Below are 9,897 nucleotides of genomic sequence, written 5' to 3' on the forward strand. Positions count from 1 at the left end.
CTAGTGCCATATAACCCACATGGGCCCTTAGAGATTTTTCAGAAATTGTAATATGGGCCTAGAGCCCATCTCAGATTTCAGCAATTTAAACATATAAGGCTGATAGCCAACTTGCCTTCATGGTGCTCCCCCAATCGGGCCTTTATTGGCCGTTGGATCTGGTCATTTAGAGTGTTTGAACCGTTGAATCTTTACATGTTGTCAAACCCAATTTCACCTTGCAGTCATTTTTTCCGTCCAATGACTGATGGGCTCGCGCGTTTATTGGATGGGTCGATCGAACTCGCGTGGAAGAGGCTTTTGCCCAATCCCCGCGCTTGCTCCGCTTCCAATCCTCCCCGCGTTGCTGCTCCAGAGCCCACACCCGCTCCAACCCTAGCCGCCACACCTCTCCTTCCTCCTCGCTTGACACCATAGGCGCTGCACCCCCTCCCCTCCTTCCTGCTCGGGCGGATAGCCGCCGGCCGCCGCATTCCTTCTCCCCCTTCCTCCTCCTTCCTCCTTCCCGCTGGAGCCCCTCGCCCTCTTTCCTCGGACAAGGGGCCTTCCACAGGAATGGCCACGTCTTCAAACAAGGGGTAGTGGAGCAGGGGAGGACCAAGAAGCCGGCACTAGGGGTGGAGCAGCCAGGCGAAGGAGGACCCAGGTGGTGGATGTGTCAAGGGGACTTCTCAGAGCCGGCGGGGAGCACGTCACCGTAGGCGTCAAGGGAGCCATGGAGAAGCCGTCAGGAGGAGAAAGCTCCCAGTTTGTGGAGGAGACTATGAGGCATGTATGTTTCTTCCTATTTCTTCTTCCCCCTTTTCTCATCTTTCCATGACGACCTGCAATTTTTTCAAGTTTTCCAGGTGGTGTTTTGGAATCTAGATTGATTTGGTATTGTATGTTGTGTGATGTGCCCTTGCCAAGAATATTTGATGTGTGTGATGACTGATGACACAAGCAATTGTAGAGGTAAAGATTACTCTCTCTGGTTCAAAGAGCATTTAGATTTCAAAAATTGATTGCTTGTATCATTGTCCAAAGCTGTGAACACCATGCTTGATTAGTGGACTGCCGCTTGAGAAGAAGCTTGTCATTTGTCTCTTCGAGCCGCGGTGGATAGGGGCCTTCGAAGAACTTGGGGTTTGACATAGCCATCGAGGAAGTGCAGGGTAATACTTTTATATGAAGTATGATAATTCCACATGTGGTGATGTTGGTATATGTTTTGGTATGATAAACTTCAAAAAAATACTGAAACATGGAGCTACAGCCTTTGGATAATATAAGCCAGCCAAGGTGGCACTGCTTCAGTTGATGTGATGATAAATCCATTTTAAGTGCAGCTCACTAGAAAGTGATTGATCTTATTACATGTATTTTTTCCTCTTACTGGACGCAAGAAGCAGCAGTGTTAGTAGAGAAGAGGTTGTGTTAGTCGGGATATTTGTGAGCTATGAGAAGCCTCTCTTATACTACTAAGTTTTTTAACTCCAAGCAACCAAATGTTCATACTATGTTTTCTTTTTATTTGGAAACTACTTATTAGATTGGGATCTGGAGACGATCATGTTGCAGATCATCTCAATTCTCGATAGTTAGAAATCAATATTTAAGAACATGCATGCAGTATTTTTTCGAAGCATTATATTGTAAATCTTCACCAAGCTGCCATTTATTTTTTGCAGATACAAACCAAGTGTAATCAAAGAGGATATGAATTCAGTACGACCATGAGTGAAGGAACGCTACTCCAATTTGGCACTTTAGTTTATTGTTTTCATTTAGTCTGTATTAGCTTAACAAAATAACATTTGTGGGACAACTAATATTTGAACATGGATTTTTTCAGGATCTTGGAGAATGTTTTCTCAGTGTGGTTCAGGTTAAATTGTTGTCCTACTGTTCCTGCTCAGCCTCCTAATGTTCTATGTCTTCGCTGCGCCTTCTTCCAGCTTCTCTATTGGTTTTCTCTTCACACCGATGAAAGTGCATGTTCCTCCCTTCCTCCAAATCTTCTCCGGCCATGGTTGTTTGCATCTGGTCACAGTTGTTTCATGTTTCACTTTTGTTGGTGGTTCACGCGTCGGCCTTAGTGCTCTAAGCAAACCAACATTTCTCATCTTGGCGATTGTATTATTGGGGCTTTTCTATATCTATAGGTTCGAATCTCATGTGGCTCCTGCGCCCAACCACCATCTCCTCCCTAGCTAAGCAAGAGGTTCAAAGGACACCGCTACATCTTCCTTGCCGCCCAGCAGGAGGGGCACTAGGTGTGCCTCATGTTTAGTTAATGCCCACTGATTGTGATGTTCATTCTATGGGGAATTTTGTTTACTTTTTATATTTTGTGCATTTTCTATTTCATGTATTGGTCAGTGGTCCTAAATCCCATGTGATTTCTTCATTCTTCAGGAAAAGTACATATCAGGAGAGCCATTTATTAGAGGATCTTCTTGATGGTTTTTTACATTTGGTTCCTGATGTTCTGCTTCTTGGGGTTTGCTCATTTCCTTTCTAGCTAGAAATACCATATTTTCCTCTTTGCGTGTACTGACTTGGTGTTTGGTTCGCTGCTTGTCTTAATATTCTGGATTTAGCTGGGCATCATGTTTTGTTCAGCCTCATGCTCCTAAGTGTATCTCACACTGTATAGGAACCTGTCATGCGGGGACCTTGCCTTTTATGCTTCTTCTTGATAATAGAAGTATTGAATATACCTGTTTCTTCTGCTCAAACATTTTGGCTAAGTGGCGATATTCCAAATAAATGGATGTATCTTGAACAAAGGAGATGTCTGATGGTTTCTTAATTTCGTTGACTAACTAGGGAGTTCAAGGATGATGACTGAAAGTTTTGTCATTACTGGCTAATACTTGGCGACGATGTGTCCATCAGAAATGATCCGATTATCCTCTGTTGTATTATATTTTCTACTTTTTTTGTAAATATGTATGGATGTACATGCACACTCTTTCGATGTCTGAAAATGACCGTCATCCCTCAGTGGGCAAAGATGATTTTGTTGAACAGTTTCAGTATCTGTTACATAGCGTATTCTTTCCAATGTAGAAGGTAGCAGCCGACTCTGCATTGCTGTGGTGCTTATATTATGGAGTAGTTAAGTTATTCTCCCTCTGTAAAGAAATATAAGAGCGAAACACTCTTATATTTCTTTACAGAGGGAGTATTCCACAATATTTAGGATGTCAACTTTCAGCCAATTGGTTAGTGGATGTAAGAGCATCTCTAGCCGATCCTTAAAAATCTTTAGCGGATAGTCTAGTCGTATACAAGCTGACTGCTCCTCAGGAAGGCTTGCTATAGGTTACCAAACACTAGCAGGCGAGGTATGCACTTGAACTTATTTGCTCTGAATTATGCTATCTATTTGATCTGCTAGCTATTTTATTGCTTCATTTCTCCCTGATCGCATTTTTGTATACATGCACGCACTCTCATTTCAAAAATCAGTGACGGTCTCATTCCAGCTGCACTGCTACTGCAATTGAACAGCGATTTATACTTAGACCGCTTGCTTGCGCTTGATGTGTCTGTTTTCTATTCTAGCAAATCGTCATGCCCTAGGCACAGTGCCAAACACGTCTTGTTTGTGGCTGACCCCAAAAGGACTTCTGCACTAGAAGAACATGTCCTCAAGGCCGTGACAAAGCAGCAGAGGTTATATAATTTACATATCTGGAACTGCTTTAGACCATTGGTGTTATCAGTACGACGAATTTCGGTCCTATAACTGAACTATTCCTTTTCCCGTTGTATTTATAAGTGACATGTGTGTGGTTTTTTGCAGTACATAGTATATGTATGCATTTCTTCAGTGGGGAGATTAGTGCATGATGTCATATACACAATTCAGAAAATTTGTTTGATAATACTTAAGTGTAGGTTAGTCTATTCTTTCAAGGAGAAAAGAGTAGGTCAAATTAATGAAAGACTGAGGTTGTTTGACGGCCGGACCAAGAAGAGCAAGGAGCCAACAATGGTCAATTTCTTGCATCCCATCCTGGACTCTAAAAGATTTCAGTTTGCTATAGGCTATAGTTTGACTTTTTGCTTCTTGAAGTGAATGGTAAAGCACCATGTTGGTTACATTAGATTTGTTTGTCAGGCTTGTCTAAAGTCAATAATTTCTTGATCCATTTTCAATTTAAGTAAACCATCCATATAATCATGATTTGTTTACCCTATTCGGTGTTTCTGTTGTGCTTTGTTTTTGTTTGAAGGTTTGGGCTGGATTGGATATCCAAATGTTTGTGAATTATACTTGATTAATTGCTTGCTAAAACAAAGAAAGCATCCAGCAGCACCTCAACCAGGTGTCACAAGAGAACTGAACTAAATTTCTCAGCTACACATGTAGTCTTAACATTGCTAGCTGTTGTCCCTAGAAATCATTTATAGCTGTTGTATAAGGATATTGTAGTTTATCTTAGTAGGGAATAGTGTGATGTTTTCTCTATTTAAATTCTAACATTTTAAACCTCAAACAGATGGGTTCGTTTGGGAAGGATCTTGAGCTGTTAGACTCAGCTAGAATTTTGCCAATGAGAATTAGAGACCAGACAACTGCACTTAAGCTTGCTAAGCTACCCATTTATTCCTTCTATTCGTTGATTATAGGAACAACACATGCATTCATCATACAAACCTGCAGCTTATGTGCGATAAGATGGACTCGACATAAAGAAGTTTCTCTTCGTCTGCTCTGATTTTTGAGCCAAGACCCTTGGGAGTTTGTCTAGCCTCATTATCAAAAGTGTGCATCAGTTAGTTATGACCTCATCTCTTCAGTGAGATGTTTTCCTCCATGAAGGTTCCTCCTTACATTGGGTCTATTATCCTATTACGCGTGCTTGATTTCTACTGGATATTTTTGCCGATGATGGATTTCCGTATTGTTCTGCAGGATATCCCTGACGATCACAGGGAATGCTCCAAACAAAAGAAAATAATTGTATCAGGTAAGTGCAATAATTTGTTGATCTCTACAAGTAAAGAGGAAGGAATCTGTTTCTTACTTTGGTGTGTGTGACATGAAACATCATTTCCTAAGTAAACAAATTATTTGCTTGCCATTGAAAACAAAAATTTGAGCAAATATATATATTATTGTTCATGATCTTTCTTTTTTGTCTGTATCGAAGTTCATGGTCGCTCAATATATATGATGTTGTGATCGTGTCTGATTTGTGCATACTTAATTTTTTTCTTCAGTTCTGCCTTATTGATAAAGAATGCATCATCATAGTAGTTTTTATTTAAAATCTGTATGGATTGGTGCATCTGCATTCATAGAATGATCTTTTCTTTAGATTGTGTGTGAAGTTTTTAGATAATGCACCATGTCTGACTTCATAAAAAAGCCATCGATGGCAAGATCAAGTCACACTGAAGTTAAGTTAAAAGGTTACAGAACAAAGCGGTTTGATATGGAATACACACTATTTTCATTTTCATTAACATGAAGTCTGCCATTAATGTACTTTGTTCTTAACATTTTTTTACCAAATGCAGGGGAATGTCACCAATATTTTTTCTGATGTGCTATCACCACTGATAATTATCTTTACCGTTTGTCCTTTGAATTGCAGCTTGCGAAGCGTAAATGCTGGACTATTGTTTCTCCCCTGATGCACATGTTTCGCCACAGACAATATAGTGTGTGTGTGTGTGTGTGTGTGTGATCTCCGAAATTAGTTTTTAGGTTATTCTATGTGTTGAGTACTTCTGTAATTTCCACGGGCGTGTTTCATATTTTCTGTGTATTGTCTATCATTCTTTTAATCGTTTAATATTTCTTGTAGTTTTTCATATTTAGTTTCAGCCGCGTTTCATTTCTCGCAGACCTACACCTATTAGGAAAAGCATAGTTTCATTTTGATCATGTTTCTTTTAGTTATTCAGTGTTTGTTCATTAATGTAGCAGAGTAAGCAGTACATTTTGTCCATTAGTTAAATCACTCATGTCACATTCAGTTGATTAGGTTCAGTTTTTGTTCCTTTCTTCTTCGTTCCTTCAGTTTTTTGTTCCTTTATTTAGTCATTGTGCTTGCACCATTTGCCGGTATTTGATTCAATATAACCATTTAGTCCATCTCAATAGACCCTTATGGTTCTTGATAGTTTCTCTCTTTCATAGATCAGACTTTTCCGCTTTTTCAGTTAGGCTAATTTATGCTTTCAATTTCAGTTTTTAGTCTTCGCTTGATTTAGTTGGACAGTGTGTTCAGTATTTCAATAGTTCAGTTGTTTCATTGATTGATATGTGCATTTTCGTACTTAGTGAAGCATCTTAATGCATTTTCATACTTTGTGAAGCATCTTAATTTGATTGATATGTGCATTCAGTTGAGAACTCACAAGTAGAACAACTGTGCTTCACTTCATCAGATGGTAATTTTTATCGGTTATAGACTTATAGTTACAATTACTAGAAGTAGCAAAGGTCTGCGTTTGTTTAGACCTTGAGTTGGTAGCTATGCCTTTTTTGTTTCAGATCATATGTTGGTACTTCATTTTACTCAGATCATATGAAGGTGAGTGTAATTGTGTAATCTGGATTAGACGCAATGAAATTCAGAAGTAGTAGAAGTATACTATTTTTTACTTTCTGATTACTATAGAAGTACACCGCTGCATGGTACTCCCTCTGTTCCTAAATATAAGTCTTTGTAGACATAGTATGTGGTTCATAGTGAAATGTCTACAAAGACTTATATTTAGGAATGGAGGGAGTAAATTATTGCCATGGCCTCAATGGCAGGTTGTACCTGATAGTGATATATCCTACGAGTACCGGATGGTCAACATCCTTACCTGACAGGTATGGATTCCACATAGTAGCCTAGCAGTGCATGGAAAACTAGGTTCGGTCTGAAGTCTGAACCCCTGAAGAAGCAAAAGCCAAAAACAGAGATCAGACGACCAAATACGAGAGTGCATCTTCTCCTTTTTTGTCTTTTTGTTGAGTGTGCATCTTCCAACCTGGCTGTAGGCTATAATCAACTCAATTTTGTTTTCTCCATGTGATAGCCAGGTAGGTGGCTACGTGGTAAAATAAGCTCAACTTTCTTTTAATACATCTGGATCATGTCTTTAGAGTGTAGAGATGCAACATCATATACATACAAGGAATGGTCGACGACCACTTTTACATTCATCTTTTTTGTTTGTGAGTTCAGAGCTTCTATTATTACAACTGCACGCTCCAGTCATGCTGAATACATGGGAGCAGTACATTCAGTAGAAGGAGATACAGATTTAAGCTATGCTCGCCATTCAACTTTTGCCACACTCGTTCAGTAATCAGTACAACTCATTCTGCTTCAGGATGGAAGCTTCGAATGGCTAGCAGAACCAAGGCTGCCGGGACACCATCACATTGAGGTAGTGCCATGGCCGTAGGTGCTGATGTCGCATGGGCAGCACCGCGGCCGCGGGATCACTGTTGTGTAGTGCCACAGCCTCCGACTCGGTGTTGCGTGGTGGAAGTGCAGTGGTCAAGTTCGACGGCATTGAAGCGAGGTGTGAGATCCCAGCCGCTCCAAATGACGGGTCGTGGCCGTCGGAGGGCCAACAGAGGACAAGGGTTAACAACCGGTGGTGGAGGGCGAGTCTGAGAAATCATGAGCTTTTTCCTTCTATGAAAACTGATAAAGTTGCAACATAGTTTGCTCAAAGGTGTGCATCGGTGCAGATTGAGCAAGGCACAATCTGAGAAGAAAAACACAAAATTAGAAACAGTGTGCATCATGTGTATGTTGGCTGAGCGATGCTGTTGGGGGCCCGGTTGTGGCGCAGCCCTTTGGCGTGGTGCCCTCTTGCGTTGCCGCTATGGTTGCCTCGCATTGGACGGGAGGAGATAAGTAAATCCCCAATTAAGATGCACAATTAAGATCCCCAATTAAACTAGCAACATCATTATGGAAGGGAAATGATTGGATAACAAACTTTATAGATTTAGTATCATATCATTCATTTGTGACAACATGATCATAATTGCGCATCTCTGAATATTTTAGGCCCTTGCTCTTGGAAGATTAGACTGATGTGGTGTTGCTTTATAAATAAATGACATGCTAACTTACGGGTTTGATTTAGGTGTGTAGGCAGAGGCAAAAAAAAAGAATCACAATCTCAGGTTTAGGCATGCACATGGCCATGCTCACAAAATAAGTAGGCACGGATGCAATATTGTGATTTTCAGCAAGAGAAAGAGAAGTAAAGTTAATTGTTCAGATTTTAAGCTACACTTGAACCTTGTCTTAATAACTACAACTTGTTCAAATTTTAAGCTACACTTGAACCTTGTCCTAATAACTTCAACTGTTGTGATGTTGCTCTATTATATAAGTGCCTTGCTTAAATGCTTGGTCAGGTCGAATGTATAACAAAGAGAAGGCTAGCTGAACCATGCTAGAAATAACATTAACGTGTTAAGCTTCAAATAAGCCAAATATCTCGCGAGAAGCTTTTATGGGAATTACCTAAGTCTGAGAAGAAAGCACAGATGTAGCTATCCTATGTTTTGCATGCAGGCAATGCTTGCGTGATAAACATATTACCAATATAGCATGATTTAACACATGGGCTTTCTAGTACCAATATCGAAAATGTCCTTGCAAATTGAAACTATTTTCAACGACAACATGGCTTTAGCGGGTCTCTACACCATTTGGCGCAACGGGTCAACTAGTTATTTTTATAATACAAGGAATACAAGGGGATAATTATTTACAGAGAAACTTCCATGAAAAATTCTAAATTGATTTCGTGAGCATGAGCACAAGTGCTCAAGGTCGACCCTCACTTCTTCAATGCAAAACCTTCCAATCACTTCTCTTTTTGAAAAACTTTTTAGGCATGAAAGGCAAGTAATAATTTTTTTTGGCATTTTCATTTTTAATTTTTTTGTATGTTTCACCCACAACTAAACAGAAACAAAAAGGAAAAACAAAATCTACTTAGTGAAGGAAGCAAACAAGCACACACGAGAATATCAACCCCACGCTATTGCTCCCCAGCAACGGCGCCAGAAAAGAGCTTGATAATCCCCAAGTGCAAGGAATCATCGTAACACTTTCCAAAGATGGAAGTGATAAGTATGGAGTGTCGAACCCACAAGGAGCTAAAGGTAAGATCAATATTCTCTCAAGCCCTATCTGCCACTGATACGACTCTACGTGTACCGGACGTTTGCTTCCAACTAGCAACAAGAAATAAAACTTCGTTGTGGGCATGAAGAGGATAACTTTGTATGATATCGGAGAGCTAATACATAAAAGTAGGTGCTGTTATCATAAAGTTAGAATATAATACTAAATAATATAAATAGCAAGTGTGGAATAATGGTGGATTGGTGTGCGGAATTGTCCTAGGCAATTGTTAACAAGACCAATATTCGTCATTGCAGTTTCATATGAGGGAGAGGCATAAGCTAACATACTTTCTCTACTTGGATCATATGCACTTATGATTGGAACTCTAGCAAGCATGCGCAACTACTAAAGATCATTAAGGTAAAACCCAACCATAGCATTAAAGCATCAAGCCCTCTTTATTCCCATAAGCAACAATCCCTCTTACTCGGGTTTGTGCTTCTGTTCACTCACCAACCCACTATAAGCGAATCATGAACGTATTGCAACACCCTACAACGGGAATCCCTCACGCTTGCGCGACACGGAGGGCTCCATAGGACAGCACCAAAGTAAAACATACAACTCATACCAATCTAGATCATCAATCAACCCAAAGACAAAAGATATCTACTCAAAACATCATAGGATGGCAACACATCATTAGATCATAATATGTGGCATAAAGCACCATGTTCAAGTAGGGATTACAGCAGGGTGCGGGAGAGTGGACCGCGTAAAAGAGATGAGGATGGTG

General features: G+C 40.1%; 1 long non-coding RNA gene across 5 annotated transcripts; it reads left to right on the plus strand.

The window, feature by feature from the left end:
* Positions 1–308: 308 nt before the first annotated feature.
* LOC119363610 lies at positions 309–7,759 on the plus strand. Of its 5 annotated transcripts, XR_005174152.1 has the most exons (7): positions 309–772; positions 849–954; positions 1,027–1,154; positions 1,671–3,985; positions 4,624–4,816; positions 4,910–4,964; positions 5,595–7,759. It is a non-coding gene; the product is annotated as an uncharacterized LOC119363610 (long non-coding RNA). The 5 variants fall into 5 exon arrangements; XR_005174150.1 differs by having other exon boundaries at positions 841–954; positions 1,671–4,816; XR_005174149.1 differs by having other exon boundaries at positions 1,671–4,816.
* The last annotated feature ends 2,138 nt before the right edge of the window (positions 7,760–9,897 follow it).

This window comes from Triticum dicoccoides, chromosome 2B, assembly GCF_002162155.2.
Source record: "Triticum dicoccoides isolate Atlit2015 ecotype Zavitan chromosome 2B, WEW_v2.0, whole genome shotgun sequence".
Classification (NCBI taxonomy): Eukaryota; Viridiplantae; Streptophyta; class Magnoliopsida; order Poales; family Poaceae; genus Triticum; species Triticum dicoccoides.